The following is an 18776-nucleotide window of genomic DNA, read 5'->3' as shown; positions in this document are numbered from 1 at the left end:
ATCAATAAACATGTCCATGAGTCTAATGTATTTCCGCAATGTATCCATGGAGAACTTGAAGAACAAAGAGCTTGGCTTAAACAAGGTAAAAAATATCTTGAAATAAAAATGGTTTCCATATTTCTATGATAAAAGTCGAATTGTGATTTTTCGTGTTTTTGTACAAATTAAAATAAGAAACTATTTAAATAAAAAAATAAAAAGGTTTGATTTATCAGATCGACGCAATGGCGATCATACCACATCCTCTTATTTTTATAAAATGTCTATATCATGAGCCATATATAATGAAATGTTCGCATCTAAGTGAGGCATTGAAGTTTGAATCTATACATTTCTATGGCTCAAATTATTTCTTTAATAAATGATATTCAATTTTAATTTTTAGGTTCCAGATCTCATAAACTTGTTCTGGAAGTAATCGAAAGCAAATATTTGCTAAACGATTTAAAAAAGTTGTCACCAGTGCACCAGACATATGGCCTTGAGGTGTATCACTCTCTTGTGAACCAGTATGCACCAAAGAACACCCACTTCTTCCAGTATGCAATGAAAGCAAGGTTAATTTATTGTGAACAGTATGTTAAAATAACCAATAGCAAACAGAATAGTGAAAGGTGTGTTCCTGTACTTTAATTACATTAAATGGTCACCATATAGTGTACATATAAACTCATCAGTGGCTAATTTAAAACTTTGAAGCAATAAATTAAAAAGTTTAGTAGGTTCTTTATTTATAAATCTGTTGATTTAAATGCTTTTGTACCGTTTTTTCTTCTTCTTCAGAATTTACATTGCTGCATTGCATTTCAATGAATATGGAAATAGACAGCAAGCTGTCACAAAAGCAGGAATCTTGAAATGGAAAAAGTCGTACCCTAAGGCAAAAAAAGGAGAGCAATGTGTTGTCAAACCACAGAAAGTTCAAGCAACCTATGGTAGGATTTCATAAAACTTTCTGGTTCAATAATTAAAACATAAAAAGCACTATGCAAGACATTTACTTTGTAATAATATTGCTCTTCAGCAGTTTATTTTTATATATGGGAATTTTAAAGGTTTATTTACAGCAGAATGAGTCTCTTTTTGTACAATTGAAATTGAATAAGTTTGTATTCTCAAAATGCATAATGCACATGCATGTAAGTGCATTTATAAATTCGAACTGCTAAGTTATGTGAATTAGAGGCTGAGCTACTACATATTGTTTCTATTTGTCTTGTAGATTATGTTGGAGCTCTTCTGAAAAGAACTTTTGACAGACGAAATAACTTGTCAAGCATTAAAGAAGCTTTAGAGGACTTTAACATTGTATACCAGAGACTTCCTCCACTAACAGCATCAAATGCTCATTTTGATAAGGAGGAGCTAATAAGACATCGGACAAGTCGTTTTGCTAGTAACTGACATCATTTCTCAACTTTGCATACTTGTACATTTGTTTTAATATATTATGTGATCATTGTTCAAAACAACTCTTCACCATTATCCTTGTATTTACCACACTCAACACCATGTAATCAATTGTTTTTATCTTTCATTACTAGGTCGTGGAAACATGAAATATACACAGATTTTAACCACATATATGGGCGGGAAATTGAGAGCTTCATGAAATATTTTTTTTCAAATTATCATGGCCTGAGTGAATCGTCTGTATGCAATATATCTATATAATCTGAAAAAAAAATAAAATATTTAACAGATTATTCAAATTCGTTATACAAAGTGATACTTAAGGCTTGAACAAGGATATTATCATAACTGATTTTCAGTATGCTGAAAAAAAGTGATTAAGATGATTTCATATTTTCATGATGATATATTTGATTATCCAGATTTAATTATTTTGCCTTTTTTGCATTCCATCATCAGTTTGGTCTTGACATTTTTTTTATTATGTTTCTGATTGAAATTGTAATTAAAAAATGATAGTTGTGAAGTTAAATTTTTGTTTAATCGACGACATTAAATTGAACTTACGCATGAATTGGTTCATTATCATCTACTGGTCCCTGCCTTTCAACAAAGTCATACAAAGAGACCCCAATGACATGTCTATTTAGACAGTTTCCAGTAAACCCCTCATGGTCTGTTATGCAATTAAGGTCCCCATCTTCCATCTTTTCTACAACTGGACCAACTTCCTTGCAACAAAGGCATTCATTCACAGTGGTTATTACAGTGCAGTTGTTACAGTCACACCTGGGAAATTTAATGTACTACGTAGATTTGACTTGCAAATATTTTACAATAAATCCTTAAAATCCATTATTATGTAGATTTGTAAAAAACGGTCAAGTAATTCATAAAAAAGGTAACAATGCATCAGTGTGAAATGAATAGCATGGCACATTTTAACATTAATTCCATATCATTGTGAGTAATTACTACATGTACAAAATGTACAACAAAATCAGAACCTATTTTTTAAATAAAAACTAATAGTCTGTAGGCCTTATTCATCATCTTCTTCTTTGAAAATGAAAGTATGGCATTATCTCATTTCATTTGACTCTGTATGTAGTTCAGGGAGTTTTTTAATATACGAGTGTCGGCAAATGTGTATGATATACATGTCAACCCCCCTTTTTTAATAAAGAACAAAAAACCAAAACACATTTACATCTACGGAGGCTTGGTTATGTTAGTTATTTAATCATGTTAGACAATGTTGGACAATCAACCATACCATGCCAAGTTATCCATCCGGCTATCTTGCAGGTCAGAGGAGTCAGATTCGTCGACTTCAGAATTTTCCTCAGAGTCCGATTGATTTTGACTGCTCACTTCGTTTTGTTCAATATGAACAACAGGCTCGAACTGATACGGTTGAATATTATCAACAGCAGTTATAAATGGCTCATCACCGCTGTCCTGTCCGTCGAAATCCATTGAATACTTTGTCTAATTTGAGTTGGAAATAGCTGTGTTTGTCGTGGTATGGCGAATGTAAACAACACAAGTAACGTCACGCAGTCATTCGGGACGATGCTTATTAATTGTCGGCAATTATCGGCAATGTCCGGAAAAGGGTTATTTCAAGCTGATACAACCTGTTTTTATAGACATACGATATGTGTTACACACTAATCTACGAAATAAACGATGTTTACATCCCATTACGATTTATTTTACAAATGATAGTTTGAAGTGGCCGGTGTCCTTTAATTAAACTCAAACGGTTAATATTAAGGAAAAGTTATAAAGTTTTTGTTTTTGTTTTATGCTCATTAATATTTGTTTTGTTTTTGTGAAATGTATAGGTACATTTTATTTAGTTGAAAGAGAAACAAGCTTATTTTTTTCCCAAAGGAAAGAAGCCAAGAAATGACATTTTTGCATACGTAACTATCAAATAACTTGCTTTGTTTATACTGAACAATTGTGGGGGTTTCTCTGGAAAGGTCTGTAGGAGGGGACAAACACATACCATGATAAAAGATGACACAAGTCGCAACAAAATCTTTCTATAAAAAGTCGAAAGGGGTTCCGCAGAACCCTGTGTCTCAACTGCGATTGCTGCTGTCAGTGTAAAAGTGTAATGTTGACATAAAATGTGAGTCCATTTATCAGTAAAATACAGAACTCAAAATAAAAAACATGCAACCTTTGTCTTTAGATGCTATTTCTTAGTCTTAAAGATTAGCTTCAGACCCAGTTTCACAACAATCTATGAAGGTTAACAAATTTATCATGTCTAAAAAATTTTATCCCAGACTGTCTGTAAATTGTAACTGTAAAAACTGAAAATCAATACAGATTTTCGAAAGTTTGCATCACACATAATTTCTTAATCATAAAAAAGCTTCTACCAAAGGTTCATAAATTCTATGAAGGTTTGACAAAGTAATTGTTGTGTAAGAAACTTTAACCCAAGACTGTATATACTTGTAAAAAAACTAAGTCCATTTATCAGTAAAATACAAGATAATGAAAATAAATATTTTCAAATTTTTGCTCTGGATACTGTATTTAAGTCATAAACAAGCTTCTGTCCAAATTTCATTAAATACCATGAAGAGTTGACAAAGTTATTGATGACTGAAAAACTTTAACCCCAGACTGAATATGAATGTTAATTGTAAAAAAAAACTAAGTCCATTGATCAGTAAAATACGGAAAAATGAAAATAAATATTTTCAAGTTTTGCTCTGGATACTGTATTTTGGTCATAAACAAGCTCCTGTTCAAATTTCATAAAATTCCATGATAACTGAAAAACTTTAACCTCAAACTGAATATGAATGTTAAATGTAAAAAAACTAAGTCCATTTATCAGTCAAAAACGGAAAAATGAAAATAAATATTTTCAAAATTTTGCGCTTGATACTGTATTTTGGTCATAAACAAGCTTATGTTCAAATTTCATAAAATTCCATTTTAGATTTATGAAGTTATTGATGATCTTAAAACCTTTAACCACAGACTGAACCTAAATGCTGACGACGACGACGCCGACGACGGAATCTAGGATCGCTATGTCTCGCTTTCCCGAAATAAATCTCGCAGGTTCGACAAAAACAGGAGGCAATGCAATGTAGCAGTTGTGTATGTTGTTTGATTCACTCTAACAGTTTTTATGAATTCAGAACATAAATTTTGCGTTCAGCATAAGTTTGACATTTTACATGCATATATATACATCTGGAAATAAATCAACTGTAAAAAAATACATATATATATATATATAAACAAGTCTAAACTGAAAACAACGTTCAAACATATGATTGCGTTGGATAAAAACCGCAATTTTTATACGTGTGCATGCAAAACAAATTATATATATATATACGTATTTTTTTACAGTTGATTTATTTCCAGATGTATATATGCATGTAAGATGTCAAACTGATGCTAAACGCAAAATTTATGTATATATATATATATATATATGTCAATAATTGGCCATTTATCGAATCATGAAGACAAAGGTCACTTTTTTCAAATGTGTTCAATAAATAAGTTTAAAGAGCCCATATTTGAGTGTGTAGATAAAGGTAAAATTGTTGGTTAGCTTGATGGCTAGCTGAACCTTGAAATCATTTTTAGCTAAGGTACTACCTTCCTTTTGGTGGAGTCAATAGTAAAGCAAAGAACCAATAAAAAAGGAGAGACATTATATATACGTTGTGAAACCATTCAGTTTGAACATATGTTTTTAATCATAATTTAAAATGTGTTGTAAATTATAAGCTAATTCACAAGCATGTTGCAGGTTTGTTTGATTTGTCAATTGCTTTTCAGACACTTTCCTCTTTTCATTATTACTAGATCATTTACATGTGTAATTATATACTGTAAGCAGAAGACAACACAGGTTTAATCGGATTTTCAAAAGAACTTTTCATATCCTTTTTATCAATATTTATAATATAATGTTGATATGGTTATCTTTGATTTTGATATGCTACAGAAGGTGTAAAAATAAACTTAGTTGGGTAAAATCTTTGAGATGTTTCTCTTATCATGCTCATGTAACTATTGCATTCATTGTTTTGATAAACATGACACAACAGCGGGATACATGTAATAGATAGCTGCCCAACAATATGGGATTTAAACAGTCAACTAGTGGATAGTATCACATAAATTTCAGGGTTTTACTTTACGATCGGCTACAGTAATGAAAAAAAAAAATGAATATAAAAATTAGGGAATGTGTTTTTCAGAATCAAAATCCATGTGACTTTCATATATATTACGAGGGCGCTGGATCGTCATGAAAAACTAACGATACTGTGCACAATAGAAAAATAATGTATATATACGTAAAACAAAAGTGTACAAAACAACACCAATATTAAAAAGGAAACAGTAAATACATGTGTCAATAAATATTTCGGATAACAGATATCCTTTATCAGTATGATGATATATAATGAATCATTTCAATCTATTCTGATTTTAACTAAAACAATCTTTAACGTTATACAAATTAAAAACCGACCTACGCTTGTATAATTCTTGAATTACAAAGTTGACTCAGGTTTTTAAGTATTTACAACAGAGATTGCATAGATATGCATCTCAAAAGAATAGAAATATGCGATATGAGCTGGTACAATTCTAAAATTTCACAGGGGACGAAAGTTGAGTTAAATCATTAAGGTTAAGTAATTACAACAGAGGCTGCGTATTTAAACATCCCAAATGAATAGCATTGTTCGATTTGAGCTGGTATTATTCTTAAATTTCAAAGTTAACGAAGGTTAAGTAATACCTACAGAGGCTGTGTATTTATACATCCCAAATGGAAAGTACTGTGCGATTTGAACTGGTATTATTCTAAAATGTCATAGTTTACGAAGGTTAAGTAATTACAACAGAGGCCGCGTATTTATGCATCCCAAATAAATAGCATTGTTTGATTTGAACTGGTATCATTCTAAAATTTTAAAGTTAACGAAGATTAAGTAATAACAACAGAGGCTGCGTATTTAAACATCCAATCCAGAATTGCAGAGTTGACGCAGGTAAAAGAGTTACAACAGAGACTGTTTAGTTAAACAACCCAATTGAATAGCACTGTGCGATTAGAACTACACCTTTTCATTGATCCCATTTGGTGCCAACGTTTTTAATATTTTCTTATCCCAAATCTTTCCCGAGTGATTCTCCGATCCCTAAACCAAGCAGTGTTGTGTTCATGGTTATAGTCAGTTGATCGAGATCTGCCTTTGTGTGGCCAGGGGATCTCAAATGTCAACTGAGAAGAAGGTCTGGATTACATTCATAGTCACTACGTTTGTCGTTTGTTCCGACAACACTTCAAGGAGCCCGCTGACGAGGAGCCTTATTTAGAGTATAAATCGGCTCTCGCCAGCAAGTCTTTAAGGCTTTCAGGCCTAAGGAAAGCCAGTACGGGAGGCTCGGGAAAGATTTTTGATTTCTATCCAGTTTTCGTCGATAATGTGTGATAAATTGTTAACTTTAGGATGGTAAGCCAGCACACACGTAAAAAAATGGGAATTACACAGAGGAGCATAAAATGGTAACACGTTTCATAAATTTTCGTTATTTTTCATTTGGTAAAAAAGTGATAAGATATCAAGATGGTTCCAACTTTGTGTAATCTACTCCTTCGACAGTTTTTAACCCTGAAACCTCACAGAACGTTTGCAAACCTATTGAGGTCATGCATCTTCCATTATGAAGTTGTTTTAAGATATTTTGCCATGTTTTCCCATAATGCATTTAAGTGCTAGTAGTAGCCGTTCTGGTTTTCAAATGTACCCTTAGAATTTTCTTTTTTCCTTTACATTTTTTACTATAAGATAACAAGTTCACAAAATTGAATGGTTTGACGTAGTTTTTCTTTGTTTCTTTTCTATGTGAATATGAAGGATTTTATTTTTACAAAATAATACATATCTGATGGACAGACACACAGATCAAATAATTGTTCTTATATGTTGTGAATACATAAACAGATTCTTTCATCATAACAGCCTATCAACAGCGTAAAAAAGTTCTAAAGACTCCTTATTTTTGTTATTGTAATTAAAAGATTTTTTTTATATATTAGAACAATTGCACAGTTGGATGCAATGCAAGGTTTTTTTTCGATATTAAAATAGAACCGTTACACGAAAGCAGTACAAGTCCCCTATTTTTCTTTTTCTTTCTTTGAACACATCCTTAATATGAAAATAAGAAGATGTGGTATGATTGCCAATGAGACAACTCTTCACAAGAGACCAAAATGACACAGAAATTAACAACTATAGGTCACCATACCGCCTTCAAAAGAGACATTAAAATAAAAAAATATCTGTGTATTTTAATGAGTATATTTAGCAGTTTGCATCAGTTGGTGACTAAATCCTATTTACTGTTTTTGTCATTATTCATTAAGGAAAGACAAATAAAGGCAACAGTAGTATACCGCTGTTCAAAAGTCATAACTCGATTAAGAGAAAACAAATCCGGGTAACAAACTAAAACCGAGGGAAACACGTGAACTATAAGAGAAAAACAACAGAACAACAGAAACACTGAACTGTAACAAAAACAAACGCCAACATACATAGAAACGGAATATTGATAACAACTGCCATATTTCTGACTTGGTACAGGACATTTTGATAAAAAATGGTGGGTTGAACCTGGTTTTATGGCTAGCCAAACCTCCCGCTTATATGGCAATGTTAACAAATATTATATTTTTTTACGGACGAACGAAGTGTTGGGAGAAAATAGATATTAGTATTCAACAAACCATTACTATGAATATTTTATTGGACGAATAAATGGCATTTTGCTCCTCCAACTTGTAAGGTTGGACTTGAATACACAAACACCACATCTCCTAACTTTTCATATTGATATGATTCGTTTCTATTTATAAGACACGTGTTGCTATTTAAAATGGTACTTGTCTATTTTACTCAATTAACAAAATTAAGTATTTTGGTTGATGCTGTGAAGTATAAACCTCTAAATCGAACACAATTAAAACATAAACTATTTCGAAATAAATATTAGAAATATTGCCAATTGCATGATATACAGATTTCCGCATTTTAAATTAAAAAAATGAATAAAACTTTAATATGGTGAACAATTATATAGATTGCATTTTTTTATTATGTACATGAAAAACTAATCAAAACACATTTTGAGCAATATACAACATATCGATTAAAAATATATATCCAACCCTTATTTTGTTCGTTGTAATAAGGCACCGGCGACCATAATCTGGTGGGGAGCAGGTTTGTTTTCAGAATTGCTAAATTTTGAATTTCTGGAAACAAATATTATTTTTCAGAGGGGAAGTAGTTTTTATTGAAAATTAGTTAAACTAACAACAATGATCAGAACTAAATGTTTTTTGTTCTCATTGTTTGTTATTGAAACAATAAGCTTTGTTTTTATGGAAGTTTGCAAAAAAATATTTGTCTCCAAAACAAGAAATGCCTTCTTGCAAAAGGTAAATGATCGGTGTCAGAACAAAATCAAGAACAGATCTAGCTATTAACACATCATATATTTGAAGGTATTAATCAAATATGAATACATGTGACTTTGTGTGTTTGTATAATATGTACATCTGGGATCTCTTGAGTGGTGCGTTCATTCTAAAGAGCATATTCGCTGATTGTTATTCCGTTTTCAAAGTTATAAGACATGTATTCAGTAAGGATTTTACTATGAGATGTAATAAAAATAAAGATTAGATAACACTGAAGAGGGTTCCCTACTTTTTCCTAATGTTTATATGATAAAAATTTATCCTGGTATTCTACAAATACGAGCTTATGAAACTACGTGCTATATCAGGCTTATGGTTTGTTTTCCTATGCATCGTCGTGACATTGTCATTGGAAGTAATTGCAGTCATGAATGTTGCATTTTATTGAGAGATAACATTTGATTTTAGAACGCAACGCGGTTGTTGTCTTCAAAAGTACCTATTCTTATGAAACATACATGTAATGTAATTATTCATTAATGCCAATTTTGGTCACTGATAACGTTATGCATTAGCTTGGTCCTTTTTATTATACTTACTTGATTGACTATGTAGCTTCAACTTTTCATCGTTTATATCATTTGGAACGTCTACCTTTTTTTGTCCGATTCTCTTTTTTTTTCTTTTCTTCACTAGAGAATATCATTAATGATTGAAAAATAACATTTGGAGGAGATTAAGATGAATGTACAGTAAATGATATATTTCTTAAAGAACAGGCAATGAATTTGTAATTAGCGATTTGATGATTTTAAGACAAAATGAACGTTTTTCGTCGAATTAATATGCTTTCTAAACAAAAATGATGTTAGCGATTTGATGATTTTAAGACAAAATGAACGTTTTTCGTCGAATTAATTTGCTTTCTAAACAAAAATGATGTTCACATATTTTGAAATAAATCATTCATTAATAGTTCAGAAAAGAAATGATAAATGCAGCATGTTTTAGGTTAATTTTAATATCCAACATGCCAAAGTTGTTTGAAATTATCAAAATCTGTGACATAGGCCAGTAAATGTACGTTGACCTTAAATACACTTTGTATATTCAACTTTATGCACCAAAGATGTATTTTCATTGTAATCGAACGTTTTGAACTTGTTCGTCTATGCAAAAATGGTTCAGAGAAGAACATTGAATTGCGTACTGAAGTTATCTTTAAGCAGGGGTAATAGCGAATGTCATTGGATATCGAACAACAATAGTCTGATGCATTAGAAGATTACATGATGGCCCTCAAAAGGGGTAGTTCGAGGTTTAAAACATGGTCTAAGTCATTGTTTTAGCATGTGAACTGTAGAATGTCAAAGTTGTCTTCGATATAAACGTTAGATAGCAATGTTCAACTAATACAATTCAAAATACGCAAGTCACCATTTAATGTGAAAGATATTTTTCAGCAACAGTATTTAGAATGATCTTTCCGTTATCATTCCGTGTGATAAGAGGAAACCTTTTTTCACAACAGAAAACCTTAAAGAATAGGCGAAATTCGTTTTAAACGTCATTCCACAGGTTTAAGGGTAAACATGTTTAGGTCCCTGAATATGAAGATACGAAAATGTGGGTAATTGTACCATTCTGGACTGCTGGGAATCGTTTTGCTAAGGTCAAGTAACTTCAATACCTATGTAATGTATTAGGTGTGTAAGAATAAAACAAAAGTTGTTTATATGTTAATTAATTCTTATTCATCTGATTTTGACGTTGTTTCATATAGTTTCAGTTTGTCATTTTCTGATAATTTCTCCCTTGACAAAATTAACTTGATTTTCTTTTGAGTGCTTCTAGTTGAAAAATATGTAGTGATTGAATATTTCTTCCTAAAACGAATTAAACAGTAACAGGAGGGAATAATTTTCATAAATAGGAGGGACATTCAGACGAATAGTACACATACACATTGTTTGTTTTGTAGATGAGTAGGTCAAAATAAAACACCTGTAAAAATTACGTTGTTTGTTTATAACTTAAAAAAAATATTTAAATAGCCTGATTTGATATATTTAAAATGCAATATAAAATTGAATGCTGTCTTTTATTTAAGCTATACACGAAATAAAAGTAAGTGATCATCACATTTTGCAGGAACCATAGACACATTTTTTGCTAAAAATGTGGTAGTCATTTGCTTCCATTTTGTATCAAATATAACAAATATCTCAGCAGCCAATCCGTATATTTACAGATTTTCGAAGTAAGAAAAATACAATACATGCTATTCACATTTTGAATGTAAAAATAAAACTTTAACACGAAACTTGGTAAGAAATTGTTTAGTGAGAAGAAGGCAGTATCAATCCATGTCAAATCAATTATAATACGTCATATAGCTAACATTGGCTTAAGGGGATGTCAATCATTTTTGTAATTGCATCATAGGACTATAATTAATTTTTATATATTTATATTAGCTTTACACATACCACGATATATTGTCAACTACCTTTTTTCAAAAAATAAAAGTTGAGAGTTTTTTAAAAGCATAATCGTTTGTACGGATGACACAAGTATTCCGTAAATATAGTGTTGATTAAGTTGGTAGGAGTCACTAACAAGTCTATTATCATGGGTTGCGTTCATACGGTATGGGTTACTTTCATACAGCATTGGTTGTTTTCATACGAAATGAAAGCATGTGACAAAATTAAGTGATAATTTTTTCAGACAATAATAGATCAATATTTGTATGAATTTAACACCAACAGTAAATATATAAACTTAATTATACTAGGATTTGACGGTTTAGAAATAATTAAACGTAAGAACATTTACCCTTTGAAGGTCCGTGCCGGTTGTTAAATTAACACAATCGGCGACAGTAACGGTGGAACAGTAGTATTTACTTTCTTGAAACTAGGTTGCTCTTTTGTGTACTTAGATCAATGATTCTGACCACTGCGATTAGACAAAAAATACAGCGTCTACTGAATATATTTTCCCAAGCTGATGGATGCATCAAGTGTAGAAAAATGATTTTACATACAGGTGGAAATGAATTTTTGAGAATTTATGTAAATTCTGTATTCACTTCATAATATTAGTCCTCAAAGCACTAGTCGCCTTGGGTTTATAAAGAAAGCAGAAAAGATCATCGTACGTATTCACATTTCCGCAGAATTCAACCTTCGTATTGTCATTTAATAAGATAACCATTGCAAGATTTAAGACACCGACGACATCGTAAAACATTGAAAAATTTAGTAGTGTCAATATCAGTCTAGTTTAAAGTGAGGCACTTTCTGAATTGTCGTTAACTGGCATTAATGACACACGCATAAGGAACGACCTGGCTAATCGAGATTGGTACCGCAAAAACTTTTAAGTCATAATATGAGTATTAAAATACCTAGCTCACTGATCAGTGTATGCCTCTGTAATTGTGCTATGACATGGGAAGAATTACTAGTAGCTATTGCGGACAACATATTCCGAGAAGTCAACCTACCATACATTTATTTCATCTCCCTCAAACAAAGTTGACCTAAGTTGGTTTTGCCAATTCCTTTGACGTACTTTTTGTTCGTACAGCTAATCAAATTTTTAATATTCATTAAATAAATTAGAGGAGTTACCCCGAAATATTGGATAATACAACATACAAGACCAACCACTAACACCCGACACGCGTTATTGCGTACAAAAAATTATCAGTAGCGAGAATCAATACAGCTGGAAGGTCAGATACGAGATACAAAGTTAAAGAGCATTAAGAACATAAGATTCCAAAATGTTTAGCCGAAGTTGATTAAGGCCATCTGTTTCTGGTGATAGTAAAGCCTTAGTGTTTCAAATAATTCAACATTTTATTAATTGTAAATTAATAGTAAAACATCTCATCAAATATACCATGCTTAGGATTTTTTACACCAGACGCGCAATTCGTCTACAAAAGACTCAACAAATGAGTCTATTGATTATATTTCATTTTAACACATGAGTGCTGACCAATGGGATGTTGATTCCATCAGAGACGAAACGTCTACTAACAGTGGCATCGACCTACTGATGATTATAACTCTATAAAGCCTATCATAAAGCTTGTAAGTTGTTACGCTGGACGCATGCGCACAACCTAAAGTATTCTTACTACCACAAAACCACTTTCGTCAATTATTTTGACCACATTTCGTAAAAATAAAACGCATGAACACCCAAAATTGAGCTACTTACTGGATGACCACTTTCCTGAACACAAAAAAAGCAGAAACTTTAAAAGAAGAGTTTACTATAATATAGGAAGCGAGCTCAGGTAGCCAAATTTAGTAAAGAATTGTCGCTTCAGACTCATAAAAGATTCAATAAGTCTCATAAAAAAATTTGATCGACATTATTTTAAAGTATTTAAAATCTCCAAGTCATTAGAAGAAATAACTATTTAAACTGCACTGGTCTAGAACTAGTAACAATCAGATTCTTGAATAATTTTTAACATGGACTGTTTGAGGAAATATTCTTTTAACATAACGAGGGTTACCATAAGTAAGATTTATAACCATAGGCTCCGCTTTTGATTCCTCTTATAAACAACGAAAACAACTAATTAATCGTATGGCGAATTTTGCGGGAAATTTCTTAGGTACGATGACCAGTTACCCTAACTTTTGAATCATACCATTAAATGATAGAATTTAAAGTTAGTCTGGACAATAAGATAATTTATTTTTATTTCGTGTAGCAAGAAGAAAAAAAGGTATACCAATTGAACCTAACACATCATGATTTTGACCATAATTTGGAAGGTTTCTGGTCTGAATGTGAAAATTACGTAAAAAGAAATCAACCACTTACACTGTATTGAAGAGAGACGTATAAACTTTAATTTTGAAAATTATAAACTTTTAGGATCAGTTGAAATAAATGATATATTCTAAACCAAGGTTAGATATTGCGTTGTCACCGAGGATGACAAAAAGCAATGACGTCATGTCCCCATTCGTGGTTCTATCAATGAGGTGTTTAATTTATAGAATATTCGGCATTTCCCTATCATTATCGGATAAAAAAAACTGAATTTGTAAAAATATCGATCTGAAAATATCAGCAGTCTGTTGTTTTTACACATAATTTCCGTTATTGAATAAAACGGCAGGTGACGTTAACTTGTAACTGACGGTAACTAGTCATCGATCAAGGACTTGTATTTACAACAGAAATTAAAAACAAATTTGGGAAAAACTGTTTCTTCAGTTTACCAGGACATTAAGTAATTTGTCAGGATATGAGATTGTGTCTTAACAAATTTAAATGATTAGGAGTCATTGTACTCATATATTCAATAGGATATAGAAATAATTCAGGCCGGTATCACAGCTCTAACGAATCTGACCCCATGTCTCCCACAATTTAAGGATTCGCAAACTGATTAACTTTGTACTCTACTGCATCTTCAAGTCACTTAATAATGTTTTTGTCAGTTTCATCATGAAATATGCCATCTAACGTTTAAAAATAACTGGTTGTCCTCGCTAATTACAAAAATATATGAACTACACACCCGCTCATGAAATTTCTTTGTAGTAATGCAAGTATGAAGCAATATATAAGCATTATTGTATCTATCATTAAAATATTTGTTGCCGCACTGTCGTAGAAATGTTAACAGCGAATACTAAACATTCGGTTTCACATCATTTGGACAGCAATTGAACAACACAATAAAACAGAAACGGCAATCAAGATTTATAAAGAGTGTTTAACAAGAGACATGTGTATTTTCCATGTGTAAAGCTATTAGTCGCCGTGACTCCAAACAAATTGAAAACATATCTTATAAACTATATATACCATCAGAATATGTTTTGTATTCTTAATCAAAATGAACACAAATTGAGACTGATTGTCAATATAATATCTTACCTTGTAATGTTGCAGCTTTAGTTGTGCCTGTAGAGCATAGATTATCTTTGGGTTTTCTGTCAGAACTATTTAGTATTGATTTACTGTTGTTGCTGCTGCAATCATTACCTGGCGCTGAAAGTTGCTTATTTTCTGTATGAGATCCTTTTCCTTCCTGTAAAAAAAACTAGACTCTCATTCAAACAGAAAACCTGTGAAAGAAAATTAACCTACCATTTAATTCATTAGAGTCATATCAATATGACAACATATTACCTTAAGATATAATAATAGTCTCTGATGCATGATTTTTTATTATTAACTGTTTTTGGCTGTTAACTTGCTGTCAGTAGCTGCGAGTACTCCCAAATCGTACTTTCTTGTTAATTTGACCTGTTGATACTATTTGTAATGCTTTTTTGTTATTTAATGTTAACTTATTCAGGGTTATTTCCTTCCTATTAAAAAAATAGACTCTCAGTTAAACAAAAACACTGTGAAAGAAAATTAACCTACCATTTAATTCATTAGAGTCATTTCAATATAACAACATATTACCTTAAAATATAAACATATTTAGTCTCTGATGTATGATTTGTTATAATTAATTGGTTTTGGCTTTTAACTAGTTGTCAGTAACTGCGAGTACTCTCAAATCGTACTTTCTTGTTAATTTGACCTGTTGATACTATTTGTAATGCTTTTTGTTATTTAATGTTTACTTATTCAGGGTTATATCTGGTCTATATACCAGCTTTAATAAGTGTTTGGTATTACCATAAATTTTCACTTCTTCGAACTATGAACATCAAAATTATTTATTTTGTAAAAATATTTCCTTTCACTTTTTAAACTGTATACCTAACAACAAAATTATTTTCATTTACCTGTGTATAATATTATTGTAAATGTAATACTGTTACTTTAATAATTATTCATCCCTTATTCTATTGATTTTGTATTTACATTGAATCATAGATCAAATTTATTCGTTCAGTGTATGTTCACTTGTGTTATTAAGTCTTTTGATTGAGTTAAGCCATTACAATTGATATTTTAAAATGTGTCTTTCTATATTGTGATGTTACACTATTGTTGTAGACAAGGATGAAAGTTTGGTACCTTTAAACCGTTTAGACCCGCTGCAATTGTTTGCACATGTCCTAAGTCAGGAATCTGATGTTCAGTAGTTGTCGTTTGTTGATGTGGTTCATAAGTGTTTCTCGTTTCTTGTTTTTTATATAGATTAGACCGTTGCTTTTCCCGTTTGAATGGTTTTTCACTAGTAATTTTTGGACCCTTTTTAGTTTACTGTGCGGTGTGAGCCAAGGCTCCGTGTTGAAGACCGTACTTTGACCTATAATGGTTTACTTTTATAAATTGTGACTTGGATGGAGAGTTGTCTCATTGGCGTTCATACCACATCTTCTTATATCTATTATTATTTCACCACAAAATAATAACAACTTTTCAATTACTATACGGGATCGAACAGTCAAACTCATATGTAACTGTCCGACTGGGTATAACATATTCACAATATGTAACCGGTGTCTATGAAATGTGCCTTCGCGATCTCGGTATACTGTGACTTCCATTTTGCAACACAAAATAACAACAATACACTTAGTTTGGTATGTTTAATTTATTTTCTATTTACATAAAAATAATAATAACTTTACCTAGAGGCTCTCAAGAGCATGTGTCGCTCACCTGTATCTACTGTGGTTTTGGAAATCATGTAAAATAAGGTTAAAATCATATAGATACCCTAATAATAATTGAGGCCAAGTTTGGTTTAATTTGGCCCAGTAGTTAAATTAAAAGCAGAAGATTTTTGAAAAGATTTACAAAAATTACCAATAAATTGCAGAAAATACCATTAAAGGACAATAACTCCAATAAGATGCCAATGCCAATTTGTCATGTTAACTTATTTTTAGACCTTTCTTTGTTTGAAATTTTTGCTGTTTACAGTATATCACAATCTATAATGATATTCAAGATAATTAACCAAAAAAAAAAAAAAAATCCTTTCCTCCGCTCCAAAATTTATTTCACCCAGGGCCTGCATAATGCTGAAAATGCCTTTAAATGTTTTTATGGAACACCCTTCAAAAGAAATTTGGGAAGAAGTTCCCCTGACCCCGACTAACCCGCCGGGTCTGATTGGCATTCACCCAATATAAGTTTGCTGAAAGAAAAGATATAATAATGGTTTTTAGAAAAAGTAACACTGAATAATGCTGAAAATGGAACATATCAAGGAGAAATTATTGGCACCACTCTCCCTTTTTGAAAAAAATGCACCCCCTGGCAAAAAAATCAAGTCATCCCATTGTAGTTTTACAACAGTTACTGAAGTCTCCTTATCATCATTTAAATTAGTTTTCAAGTTGTGACCATTTGAAATAGTTTTTTTTTTACATTTTTCCCATAGACTTCTATAGTAAACCCCTATGTTCTATTTTTCCAATAGGGACCATGTCGGTTGTAGGGCAGGGTCATCGGATTCATTTTTCAATCAAGATAATATAATAATAATTGTGGCTAAGTTTAATTCCATTTGGCCATGTAGATTAAGAGGAGATGCTATGGTGTATGGTGTAAGGGGAATGGTGTAATGGTGTAACGTGCGATCGGGAATAGTGTGAATGAATGGTGTATGACATTTAAAACTATGCAAAATATTGATAAGAACTGATTTTTAAATTTATACATTAGTTTACAATATTGTGATCAAAATTCGTTTTTTTAAATAAATAAATAATTTTGTAGTCGCACGCTTTCTATTGAAATTTATACATTAGTTTACAATATTGTGATCAAAATTCGTTTTTTTTAAATAAATAAATAATTTTGTAGTCGCACGCTTTCTTTGAAATTAAATTGCATTATGGTGTAATGTGTAAGGTGTATGGTGCAAAGGTGTAACGTGTATGGTGTAATGGCACAGGGTGTATGGTGTAATGGTGTATTGTGAATGGTTTAATGGTGTAATAGTGTATGGTGTTAGTGGGAAGTTTACACCATCCAAGGTCTGTATTACTGTTATACTTTAACATTGAATGAATATACGTAGTCGGTTTAGTTTGCAGGTGTACTGTGACTTCTCGTTTATAATCTGTATGACGTTACTGTGCCTTCATGTTATTGTGTACTGTTACTTCGTGTTGTAGTTATAAACATATTACGACCTTAGCTATCAGTTTCCACATCCTAGGGTGATCATATTGGTGTGTTATCTTAACTAATCTATATGATAACCCCAAAAACTTTGTATGGAACTATTATGCGATGTATACGTTTTGTCTGTCCTAGCTTTGAAATAACAGTCGAATATTCTTGTAAATTGTCAATATCTCACAAAATATCCTAAACTCCGGATAAGCTTACACGGTTGAATTGTGTTTGCATGTGCAAACTATCTCCTTTTGCAAACAACTTGGCGGACTTTTGTACTAGGCTGTATGCTTATCTAAATTCATCAATAGCTTTCAGACAGTCATCCAAAGTCTCATTCATTTGATACAAACTGGTACACCACTTATCACTAAGGCATAGATAGAATATCTTCTGTTGAACCCGCTTATCTCTTTTACCGCCTGCAAGGCACGTTTGTTTTATTTTAATTTAGCGTTAATACGAAGTTCGCTTGGCTTCAAAAACAAACAGTTCAATACCCTCGCAAATGATCTAGATGACATGTTCATTTGTTTTGCTGTGTCCACAAATCTTGAAAATTTTCAGTCTGTTATCCACAGAAAATATTTCAAGTGAGGAAGTAATCCTGGTTTCATTTCATTACTTTGCAATAGCTGATTGGCTTTTAAAGTTGAACTGTATTGAACTGTATTGAAACTCCATTCAAAAATTTTAAAGTTTATTTTTCTAAAGACATTAATCGAAAAAATCTTCCATGGATCAATTTACCACAAATTTGCCAGAATTGTTTAAT

At 31.6% G+C, this 18776-nt stretch overlaps 1 protein-coding gene and 1 long non-coding RNA gene across 6 annotated transcripts in view; both read right to left on the bottom strand.

Annotated features, from left to right (window-relative positions):
• Window positions 1-985: 985 nt before the first annotated feature.
• Window positions 986-4768, bottom strand: LOC127734028 (uncharacterized). The gene is made up of 2 exons (XR_007997357.1): window positions 1984-4768; window positions 986-1678 (listed from the first exon to the last, which is right to left on the bottom strand). It is a non-coding gene; the product is annotated as an uncharacterized LOC127734028 (long non-coding RNA).
• A 4748-nt stretch (window positions 4769-9516) lies between these two features.
• The window catches only part of LOC127734025 (semaphorin-2A-like), a 134289-nt gene continuing 125029 nt past the window's right edge, over window positions 9517-18776 (bottom strand). For all 5 annotated transcript variants that reach the window (XM_052243579.1, XM_052243580.1, XM_052243576.1 and 2 more), the window contains 2 exons: window positions 14840-14993; window positions 9517-9609 (listed from right to left, as the gene is read on the bottom strand). The gene's annotated coding sequence lies outside the window, so the exon portion shown is untranslated. The remainder of the gene's footprint in view (window positions 9610-14839; window positions 14994-18776) is intronic.

This window comes from Mytilus californianus, unplaced genomic scaffold (assembly GCF_021869535.1).
Source record: "Mytilus californianus isolate M0D057914Y unplaced genomic scaffold, xbMytCali1.0.p SCAF_3, whole genome shotgun sequence".
NCBI classification, from domain to species: domain Eukaryota; kingdom Metazoa; phylum Mollusca; class Bivalvia; order Mytilida; family Mytilidae; genus Mytilus; species Mytilus californianus.
The sequence above is the reverse complement of the archived record's forward strand: the minus strand, read 5'-3'. Positions and strand labels throughout refer to the sequence as shown.